The sequence below is a fragment of the Ambystoma mexicanum genome, chromosome 4p, assembly GCF_040938575.1.
Source record: "Ambystoma mexicanum isolate Mex_15411 chromosome 4p, UKY_AmexF1_1, whole genome shotgun sequence".
Classification (NCBI taxonomy): domain Eukaryota; kingdom Metazoa; phylum Chordata; class Amphibia; order Caudata; family Ambystomatidae; genus Ambystoma; species Ambystoma mexicanum.
The window spans coordinates 768,142,730-768,154,856 of NC_090927.1; positions in this window are offsets into that span (position 1 = coordinate 768,142,730).

Genomic DNA, 12,127 nt, shown 5'->3' on the forward strand with positions numbered 1-12,127 from the left:
AGGTGTTGCTGAAGACTGGATTCAGAATGGTAAGCCTTTTTCCTTAGGCCCAGGATCAGATGCAGAAGACACGATGAGCGTTCTGCTGCTGAGGATGCAGAATAACGCAAAGCAAGATTCATCCATCGGGTGTGGTTTAAATAGCCTCCTGTAGTGCTTAGGTGTCTCCTTCCACAGCCACGCCTAGGTAAGAAAAGAGTTCCTGCTTTCCAGAAGAGTTCCAGTGTTCTGAATCTAGGGAGTGGCTCTTGCCCCACCCAACAGGAAAAGTAGTTCCAAACAGAAGAGGATCAGAGACTCAACTGGCAGGCAAGTAAGCAGCATGGTCTGCTGCAGTTAAGTCCACCCAAGCATTATGAGCCCGGCGCTTCCAGCGCTGGGACTGGGCATATTTATGAGCCTGGTGCCACTGGCGCCAGGACTGGGTCCAAAAGGTCCCAATTGGGACTGGTTGGCACTCAGAACCTGGGTTATGGATCTGCTTCCAAGGGAGTTGGGAAAACCCTGACCTTTTGGAAGCAGAGATCATGACACAATGTTAAATCTGTATCAATAATTACACCAATGTACACCCTCCTTCTACACACATTCCAGTAATTTACTGGGTTTCTAGCATAAACCCGGTGTCTGCAATATCAATAAATAGCGGGGTTTTGCCTCAGAACATGGTACAAAGTTGAATCAAGTCTTGAATTGTGGGTACATTTCTTGGATTAAGGTTCTCCAAATTGCACATTTTTGTGAGCTTAATACAATATTTTAGAAGCATTTAACTTAAACATATATTTGCTGCAATAGGAATCCACACTCAAGTCTGGCCCGCCCCTCGAAGCTGGGTGGGTCAGCTCACATGTCCCTGCTCCCAGGCAGAGCTCTGTTTACAGCCCACATCCAAAATTTACATACTCCATTCAAGGGAAAGAGTCTATTGTGTGGTGTCCAGCAGGCTGAAGGGAAAACCCCTCCTTCCCAATCATCAGGGTCATGTGATATCCTGGGCTGTTGTGTGGGTCTCTGGGGTGGGAAGGTTTCCCAGCCTCTTGGCCTGTTAATTGAATCAGATTGTCTCTGGGAACAGCAGGTGGTTAAGAATTTTAATTAACCAACAGGCTTTGAAGTCCCAGTTAGGCTGGATCCTCTTGCACTCCTGAGATACAGTCCTACTGGCAGAGTTTAGACCGCTAGCACCGGTTTGTGGACAAAGCTGGTACTGCACCCATTTTTGGGATCTGTCTTGAATTAATGCATTTCAATAGAGTGGTCTTTTGCTTGATAGTATAGGAATTTTTGCTTAACATTGTTTTGATGGCATCCTTACAGGAGAGTGGTGATGTGGTACCCCCCACAAGAAGGTTGTATCTTTAGAGTGGTCTTGTGCCCATGATTTTATCAACTTTTTGACATCAATAAAAACAGATTTTGAACAGAACCACCTTTCTTTGCACTGGTGGGTGGCAGATTAGGTGACCATTTTGGTGTGCGCAAACTGCGCAGTTCTCCTGGATTCTGGCGTGAATGTGGGCGGCGACAGCTCATCCCCACATCTACCCAGTCCATTGATTTAGTTTGTTCTGGGATAGAATAATGGGCGGCGACAGCTCATCCCCACATCTACCCAGTCTATTGATTCAACATGGGTCAACACCCTTGACATTGTCTTTTGTTATTCCATACTTGAATAAGATTTATTTTGTTCTTAGAATATTCAGCCTAAATCTCAAGATCAGATCTCTATGTTCGGGGTTTGGCAATTTTATCTGATAGTTCGTGGTGATCTTTGGAAGCCCTGTCAAGAGTTCTGAGAGAGTGTAGCTCTTTGACGCCGCATGTCTTGCCTCCGTTTCTGACCAGTCTGCGCACATGAGAGCAATCTTTGTCTTCTTTGGGTTGGAACATAAGGATTCAACAGTAATAATGAGGTTCGTCAGGATTTCCACACATTTTTCTCTCCAAATGGACAGAGGCCAAAAAGTCATCCGCATCCTCAATTTTGATGATTCTATACTGCGGGGGGCAGGAAGGGTCCACCAGTTTGCGGAAGGTTGTCAAAGATTTCCAGACGATTAGAGAATGCAGTGTGTATAGACCCAGTTCATGCCTAATGACAGCCAATGGTACAGATTTTCACTAATCTCAGCACTCAGTTCCAGAATATTCCTTTAAGCTTTCACCATGTTTCCCAGAGAAGTCCCAGTCTGCTTCTGTGGCACAAGTCATGGTAGGCACCACCTTCTGGTTGTAAAAATTGATAATTGGTTGAAGTGAGAATTTACCAAACGTTCTCCCTATTATCAAGGTTTGCACAGTGAGTTGGTTAATTTTGATCCGTAAATTGCCAATCCAAGGTTTTTCGCCGCTGTTCGGGCTGATTATTATGCCCAGATACTTTGTGGATTTTGTTGTTTTTATTTTCATGTTGCCCAAGCACCATCCAAAGGATTTTTTTTGCTTTTGAACGCAGATTTTTAATTTCTAGGATCTCAGATTTGCCGATGTTAACTTTTTGATCCTTCTGTTTCACGTAGACCTGGAGAGCGTCCAGTTTTCGTCGAAGTCCTAGTAGCGTTCTGTCCAACAACACTAGGTCGTCCGCATATCATAGATGGCCCACCGGCTGACCATTGATCCTTGATGAGCAAGATCTACTAGGCTCAAGCACTTCTTTCATGTCCATGATATAAAGGTTGTACAAGATCGATGCCAGATGACACCCTTGTTTCAGGCCCCTTCTAGTTGGTATTTCTTTAGTTAGATTTCCTGCCCGATCTAACCTAATCTGCAGCGATATTCCAGCGCGTAATGCTTTGATAGCTGCTAAAAGATCTTTGGGGCAGCCTTTTCCTTCCATTTTCAACCAAATGATGTTTCTGTGGACTCTATCAAATGCTGCCTCTCCATATCAATACAGGCTATTATATTGTGCATGGGGTCCGCATTCTTGTGAGTGCTGTGTGTTTATCACCAATGAGGGTGATATGGAAATGGGGCTGCATCCAGGGACGTAATTTCACCAAAATGCCAGGGGTAGTGGAAGTGACATCACATGACCCTTGACCTCTGATGACATCACAGGAAGTGATGTCATTTGACCCCACCATGAAGTGACATCACGGGAACTGATGGATTACAACCTTTCACCCCTTGATAAAACAGGAAGTGGCATCACAAAGCATTGTTCCCACGTACACTACGAAAAATGTGGTTACGATATCACTCTAATCTGATATACATTTCATACAATAATGGATCACCATATGTATCGTTAATATCAGTGTGTATAGGCCCATATTACTAAATTACTGTGAATGCAAGCAGATATCCAAGGCCAAATGATAATGTTGTGTTACTATATAGCACTTACACTTAAGCGCTTTCATTTATCGACCACAGAAGGATGAAAGGCTGAGTTGGCCTTTCCGGGATTCGACCTGCAGATCTCACACACATCGCAGCAGCGAGCGCTCAACCCACTGAGCGATCCTACCAGCTATAGTTATCTTACCGGCTATAGTAAAATGAGCAATTACATGTCTGAATGTTCTCAAAGTCAGAAAGCAAATTACACTCTGTAGTGGATACCATTAAACTGGTAACTGATATTTAACATCAGGTCAGTTCATCTACAGGTCTGGTGCGAAGTTGGCCACATGTCAAGCCTGCATGCATCTCTTTTCAGGCTTCAGAGGTTGGCAAAATACATACCATTGGGAGGGAGGGTTCATAACTCTGTATTACAGAATTTAGAGTAGCGCAGGGCAAGCAGCGCACTCACACGGCATCCCGTACTCTGGGCACTCGTTACCTCACACATGCAAACAAACATGCAAACAAACATCCTGAACAGCATGCCAGGGAGATGGGAAAGATAGACACATTACAGCAAAGCATTACTTGTGGCACAATGAAATAATCAAGGGCCACTTTATGTGCTATTGTCAAACATTTCTACCCTGTACACAAGTTTTTAGGCACAAGGATTTTGTCAAGTGACAGAGGACACCGATATGGAATGTCTTGGGATGATCGTAACAGACAACGGCAGAAAAAAACATGGTTAACTGCAACTTGCGAAAAGCAAAATACATAGGCCGAAATGAACGCTTATTCTAGTCTAAATGCTTTTTGGTATTTTTTGTCTGCATTGTGAAATTGAGGTGTTTAAGAACAGACTAAACCTTTAATGAGTCTAAGGATTGCATAGAATTCCAGAAAGACAAATGATTTATTATTCGTATTATTTCTGTATTAGGGTCACTATTCAAAGTGTTACACTTGTTGAACCCCCTGTTTTTTCAGAGGACTGAACAAGAAAGTCAACCACACCAGAAACAAAGAGCGCTGGCCACAGACCAGGAGGTTCCATTTAAAAAAACCCAAAGAAAAGTATTTTCTTTTAGGAGTAGTAAGGGAGACCTCAAGGGTGGCAGCTCTGACCCCTGGTGACCTCCAAACGACATCCCTGGCTGCGTTGTTGCAGGCACCAGCTCCATTATCCTACAGACCAGACATCATTGTTGTGAGTTCCTCCCCCAACCCACAGGCAAGCCAACATGAATTGAGCTTTTGAGAATGCTTTAAGTGTCTGGTAAGTGTAGTTGGAATTTCCGTCCATTGCTTGCAAGACCCCTTTGCCCAGCGCGCCCGTCCCCGGATGCCAAACCGCGCACAGGCTTTTGGCACCCAGCAAGTCAAAATGGCAGCGCAATTACTAGCACGTACCAGCTCCACATGTTGAGAGGATCCAGGAAATTACAAAGATAACCTTGCAAAGGCCCACAGCCGCAAAGTGGCATGCAGGAGGTTGTCGTGCACAAGCGATGTGGCATGCCGACAACACAGAGGAACATAATTAAACCATAGACGTGCTCTTCCATGTGTGTTCTTCAGGGTTGATGCTTTAGGAATATGTAGTTTTACAACAAACAGTACATATCCTGCCAATCAGCAGCAAAAAAAACTATGTTTGGTTCCAGTAAAAAAAAAAGGGGGTTCAAGTAGTGTCTCCCTCTAGTCTCTATCCCTTTGGTCCCCTTCTGGAACAGGCATTTAGGGGTGGGACGGGGAGGGGCTTACAAATAAATGGGTGGCCATCTCGTATGTGCTTGTTAGTGGTGCTTTTTATTAACAACTAGCTCAAGTACTGACATGATAACACTGATCCTGTAGGTCGCTGCTCCAATTCGCTTATCGCTTGATGTGCTTTGCACCATGAAGTAAACTGCACTGTGAATGGGCATGTGTGGCTGGCTGACATACCCCAGAGCAGACGTTGGGGGGAGGCGAGAGTTGGTGTGCTGCTGCATACTGGGACCTTCTGTGCTCTCTCCCCACCTATAACTTCACTGTGGCGTGGTACAGTCCATTGCGGTGCATTGCGGTGCAGATATCTCAGAAAACGTGCATCCCAGGGCCTTGAAAAGTGGTGTTTGAGGTCCCTGTTCCTTGTGTTGGGATGGTTGAGAAACAACATTTTTTGTTTCCCTTCCCAGTGATCATGGTTTATGTCTTCGTTGGCAGGCACCATCTTGCAAAAATACTCTGTAAAAGTAAATTCACCTGATGCAGCAAACATTTTTGTTTCCCTTTCCGGTGAACATGGTGTACGGCATTGTAAAGCTTGTTTAGAAACAACATTTTTTGTTTCCCTTTCCAGTGAACATGGTTTACGGCTTTGATGGCAGGCACCATCTCGCAAAAAATCCCCTGGAACAGTAATTTCACCTGATGCAGCAAAAATTTGGAAGCTTCTGGAATGCTACCTGCCTTAACCTTTGCCTCTCAGGTCCATTACCTCTCATACATTTTTTGTTTCCCTTCCCAGTGAACATGGTTTACGGCTTCGTCGGTAGGCCACAAACCCAGAAACACATTTTAAATTTTGGTGAAATATGAGGAAAGAAGCGGGGTGTCCAAATGTCATGTAGCCTGTTTTTTAAATTATTTTTATTAAGTGATTTAACCAACAAATTTGTTTTTTTTCCACAAAACATTTCATATAAGAAAAAGAATTAACAAAACTCAAAAGACAAGAAAATAAAAAAATAAAGACAGTATAATTTTAAAATCCATCGATTTTCTAAAGCCTAGAAACCCTACAGTTAAAAGAAAAGTTATACTTATAAATATAACTATAATAAATAGACTAGACTTTGCATCTTTAAAATAAGAAAAAAAGAGAAAAGACAAAAAAGAAGAAGATGAGAGAAAGAATGAACACGTTAACAGAATTTCGATGGGATAAACCCAGACTGTTGCAGTAAATTTATCACATTTAGGGGCCGATTCATGGAACAAATGTGTGCCGAAAAAAGACTCATGGAAGTCTCTGTGCTTGTATTTCTCAGGATGTGCGCCAAACCTGTGTGTGACGCACACGGGCGCACACATCATTGCAATGTCCTGAACGCCGTGCGCGACGCGCACAGGGAAAGCGCACAATGTCCGCGCACATACCAAAAAGGGGGCGGGACACGGGGCGGAACGTACGGAATGGGGAACAACGCGTGAAAAAGAAGGTGTAACTGAGGAAGTACTGCAGGGAAATACACGGAACGCCCACACGCACACAAACAACTCGTATTCATGGATTTCAATATGGGAAACAAGCGCACGCTAAAAGATGCGCACAGGCATCAACACATCCGCCACAGGAAGGCAGGCAGAAGCGTCCCCGCGCACAGTATAAAAGCACATACAAACAACAAACACGTACATACCGCTACGATGAAAGCCTCATTTGTCGCAGCACTGATCGTGGGACACCGCAGGAGGAGGAGAATAGCCAGGGCCCGCATTTTTTCAACCCAGACAAGCCTTTTTGGGATGCCTGACAACCAGGTCTACTGCAGGTATAGGTTTCCACCTCGTATCATCCTAGACCTGGTCAGGGAGTGGGAAGATGACCTTACATCACTCACCCTCTGCTCCCAAGCATTGAGCCCCTTGGAGAAGGGGCTCAATGTCCTGCATTTTTTGGCCACTGGGTCATTTCAGCGGACTACTGCCATAGTGGGGGGGGGTCTCACAAGCCACGCAGTCACGCTGCCTACACCAGGTGTTGGCAATCATGACTGCGCGTCCCTCAGTCTGCAGGCACATATACATGCCCAGAACACCCACAGAACGGCAGGCCGTTGTCCAGGACGTCTACAGGGTAGCACACTTCCCCAAAGTGCTTGGTGCCATAGATTGCACCCATGTGGCCCTACGTCCACCTAGGGCCACTGAGCACATCTACCGAAACCGCAAGCACTGGCATTCCATCAACGTGCAGGTGGTATGCGATGCCAAGGGAATCATCACCACTTTCTATGCAAACTACCCTGGCTCCACCCATGACAGTTTCATATACAGACTGTCTGCCCTGAGCCGGGCCCTGGAAGCTGGGCAGCATGGCGACACATGGCTCCTAGGTGAGTACAAATGCCCGTGCACATGCATGCATGTCACACACAGACACATACACAAACCCCAATAATCACAATCATTATCACCACTCCAGGGGACAGTGCCTACCCTCTGAGCAATCACATGAGGCCGCCAATCCGGAACCCCACCACACCACCCCAGGTAAGATACAACGCTGCCCATATTGCAACCAGGACCATAATGGAGTGCACATTCAGAGTGCTCAAGTCACGCTTCCGCTCCCTTGGCTGCTCTGGCGGGCAGCTACTCTATGCACCCCCAGTAGTGTGCTGCCCATGGGAGGGGATAGGGCAAGTGGCGAGGCAGCCCATACCCAGCTTGTGGCCACATTTTTCACCTAAACTCCCACACCTGCGGAGTGCACACAGGCCTGGCACATACCAGGTGACAATCGATGATGACAAAGAGACAGTCAACTGTCACAACCTTACCACCCTGAGAATGTTGCCATGGAAGTGCCACATTGTGTGCATCCCTAGCTACTCAAACATAACCAATCCTGTGTGACCAAAAGGTACACATGCAAAGTGTGTATCACACAGACTTGCAAAACAGGCCATGCCAATCACTGGTATGTCACACAAAGCCACCAAAACCACAAAATGACATGGCAAGCAATAGCAAAACACCAACACAATAACAATAATGTACACATTGACATGCGAAAAATGCAAAGTGGCGTCAGACAATGATGCCTGACATGGAATCAGATGAAATGACTGACCAACAACCTCCCACACAAAGCAAGTCATACCCAAATGCATACCAACCGTTGTAGCTTGAACATAACAATGAATGCCTGTTCACATGCACATTGTGCACGGCAAAATAAACACTGCATAATACGTGTGCTGTGTCCATCTCCTGCAACACACTGCTCAGCACACAGCATAGTGACCAGTCATTGTGTGTGATGCACACCTTGAGCATCACATGAAAATGACAAACTAAATAAATAAACAAATCACGCATGTACAGGATCCACAAATGGTCATAGATCATGTGCTGCAGGGATACAGTGGTCCCCAGAAGGCTAACTGTGTGCACATGTGGACATGGAAGGGTGGTTGTATATGTTGTGGATCACACAGCGAGTGTGTATGTCAGTAGGGACATGCACTCAATACATGCATGTGCAATCAAGTGACCATCAGTGTCCTCATCACATGTGAACATTGCCCATGTGTACACCCCAGCATGTCAAATCACAACTATACCCTTACACCTGAAAGGTAAACACAACACATGAACAGCCATTGATCAGCAGAATACATCATGTACATAGGATACCACAATTACAATATCAGGGTGCCCATCACACTGTGGGGCAAGGCAACTGTCCAACAACAAAATACCCCCCCCCTCACATATCACCATCACCCACTGAAAAACTGCGCATGGGATATGTAGCCTTCATCCTTGAAGTTCACCTGGCCACAGGATCACCCTTCCCCTTTATCTCCATCTTCCATCTTGCGTGTAAAAAGTGTCCAGCACCTTCAGAGGCCACGTTGACTTGCAAAAACAACAAATCAAAGAGAACTCAAAGCAGGCCAACCCATAAGCGAAGCAAAAAGCCTGCAGGCAGCAAAACAAACCAGAAAAGCCTCCAGTAGATGACTTGAAGTAGCAGTATGTCAGAAAGCCCAAGTACTAGCACAATGATGGAACAACCAAGGTAGCACAGTAAAACAATGTCACAACAGGATGTGTACCATGTGTGGTACATAATATCGAATGATGCACCACAAACTGATGTGTACTGTCACAGCTCCCGTGTACAGGAGCAGGAGTGGCACAAACCAACCACCCCCACCGTGGTCTGGGTGCCTGCAAGGTCAAACTCACACAGGCCTCTGAGACCCTGGTGGGGAAGGAAGGTCAGGGATATGCAGTCGGGACAGGCATTGATATACTGGATAACCGGAATGAGGGGCAGGAGAGGGGATTAGGATTGACAAGGGAAAGTAGGAAATGTACAAACACATAATAATCACATTACCACATACACAATCAGACCAAACGTGTACATCATGCACATAGTACCAAATTACTCAAATTGAAGTCAAAGAGAAACTTATCTCTGGGGTGAGTGCTGGCCTCCTGCCTGCGCACTCTCAGGTCCGGTAACATGAACAGTTCAATGCTGCAAAGAGAGCCAGAGTCACTAATCTGTGCGTGCCCATAACACACACACACACACACCACCATGCATGCCCCAAAGTAACAAGATGCTCTACAAACTATCTGGTGTGGTGCTTCATACCCATACGTAAGATTCCCCCTGTGATGGTACATACACAGTCAATGCAGTAAGTAAAGCGACGGTGGGTGCGTGGCAAATGTAAGACCAATGTGTCAAGATTCACACAACATCCAATGTACCCTGGGTAAGCATCCAGATGCATTTAGCAAGGTACGACTTCAGTACAAGTCGTGTTCCAGCATAACCTAAATAAAGTAGGTAGTGGCTGTGGCAATTCAAACCTGTAAATGAAATGCACTGCACACGAGTCTGTCCCTCGCTGTCTGTCCCTGTGAGCTGCTTCTTTCCCTGTCTTGGAACGCTACATGGCTAATACAACTGCCTCAATGGACCATGTTGGACCGGAGAATATGTGCCACTGCCCATGACAACTTTCCCATCAACTACTCATTACTCCGCCAACGCATCTTAGCTGTACTGTGCGCTTCAACACCAATATCTGGCATAGAGAGGGTCTTATAACAGATGAAGAGTGCTCCTATTTCATCACAAACAATCATGTAACGCCAACAATGTACTTTTTACCTAAGATTCACAAATGTTACCTAAGTATACCTGAAGGCCGCCCAATATTAAGCGGTATTGGGTGGGTCTCAGAAAACTTATCAGAATATCTGGATTAAATTTTGAAACCACGAGCAATCCAAGTCAAATCTTACTTGTGGGATTCTTCTAATCTTATACAGATACTTCAAACATTTGTCTGGCAGAAATCTTATTTACTGGCGACCTTTGATGTTAAAGCACTGTACGTCTATACAACATAAATTGGCATTAGCATCTATTGATTACACCTTCAAAAATGATTCTGCATCATAATATGGCCAAATAGAAATGTTGAAAGAAATGCTACAGATAACTTTGGACTCGAATTTATTTACTTTTAACAACTGTCTATTTCAACAACGAAAAGGAGTAGCAATGGGGACCAAGTATGCCCCTTCATTAGCAAACATCTTTATGGGGATGTTGGAGGAGTACACAGTATATCAAGACCCAGCATTCCAAGATCAAGTCGAACTTTGGACCTGCTACATTGATGATATTTTCCTAATTTGGGAAGGGTCTCTAACTACACTACAAGAATTCACAGAAAGAATGAACCATAATCAATTTGAGATTGAATTTACAGGAGAATCTAATGTAGTATCCATTAATTTTCTAGATCTTACTATCTATGTTAAGGAGGATCACTTGGAAACAAGGACATTTCGCAAGACAACAGAAGTAAATTCAGTGTTGCATGCATATAGCTGTCCCCAACGCACCACCATCCATAACATCCTCTTTGGTGAATATATGCGTGCAAGGCACAATTGCAAAGATGATCAGAGGTTTAAACAAGAATGCAATCTTCTGAGGAGACGATTCAAACAAAGAGGTTATCTGAAAAAGTGCCTCCAAAAAGCTTTTGAAAAAATGAAGAATTTGCAACAAGAGGAATCATTGACCCCGAAGAAACCCTCAGAGGATAAACAAATGAAACTCATGTTTGTAACCCAATACAACAGAGACCATCAATTGATCAGAAAAACTTTTAAAAAACATTGGTACTTATTACAATTAGACGAACACCTGACCAAATGTATTGATGATAGTCCGAACATCATCTTCAAGAAAGCTAATACTCTGAAAACCATAATTTGCCCATCCATGTTACCAGATACACCAAAGAATAATGAAACTACTTGGCTTACCAAAATTGAGCTAGGCTTCAGAAAATGTGGTTTCTGCACAATGTGCAAATTTACGGGAGATAAAATTAGGAGCCTGGAGGATCACAGTGGAAAAGTATTTGTAATTAAGCATTCAATTAACTGCAGAACAAATTGTGTTGTTTATGCTATCAGATGCACTTGTAAAAAATGGTATATAGGTAGCACTAAAAGAGAGCTTAGAATCAGAATCCGTGAACACTTGGCAAAAATTCAAGACCCCACCCTAACCCTGGCAGTTCATTGGCAACAGAATTCCCAGTTGGACGATAAGGCGGATATACAATTTATTGGTTTAAAGCACGTTACTATGAACAAGAAGGGGGGATAGAGTCCGAGCATTACGCCAAGCAGAAGCTAAAATCATTTGTTTCTTTAACACAACTGTACTTGGCGTAAATCTTGATACTGAAATGGCATCATTCTTATAGTTACTTAAATATATCTAACTTCACCTATGTGTTTATAATTTTGTGACATGCTGATAAAGATCTGTTATGATATAGGTACCAGTATTTTTTAAGATTGTAAGGTAATTACTGTGTCAACTACCGTGACAATGCAGATTAACATTTGTATTCATTAATATACTGATTTTCTGTCAAATACTTTTTATTACTCTGAAATTGAAAGTCAAAAATAAGTTCACCCATAGCAAGCATTAATATGCTTACTCTCTGACAAATGCTCCTTTTTTGCTCTTGAATTGACAGTTAAT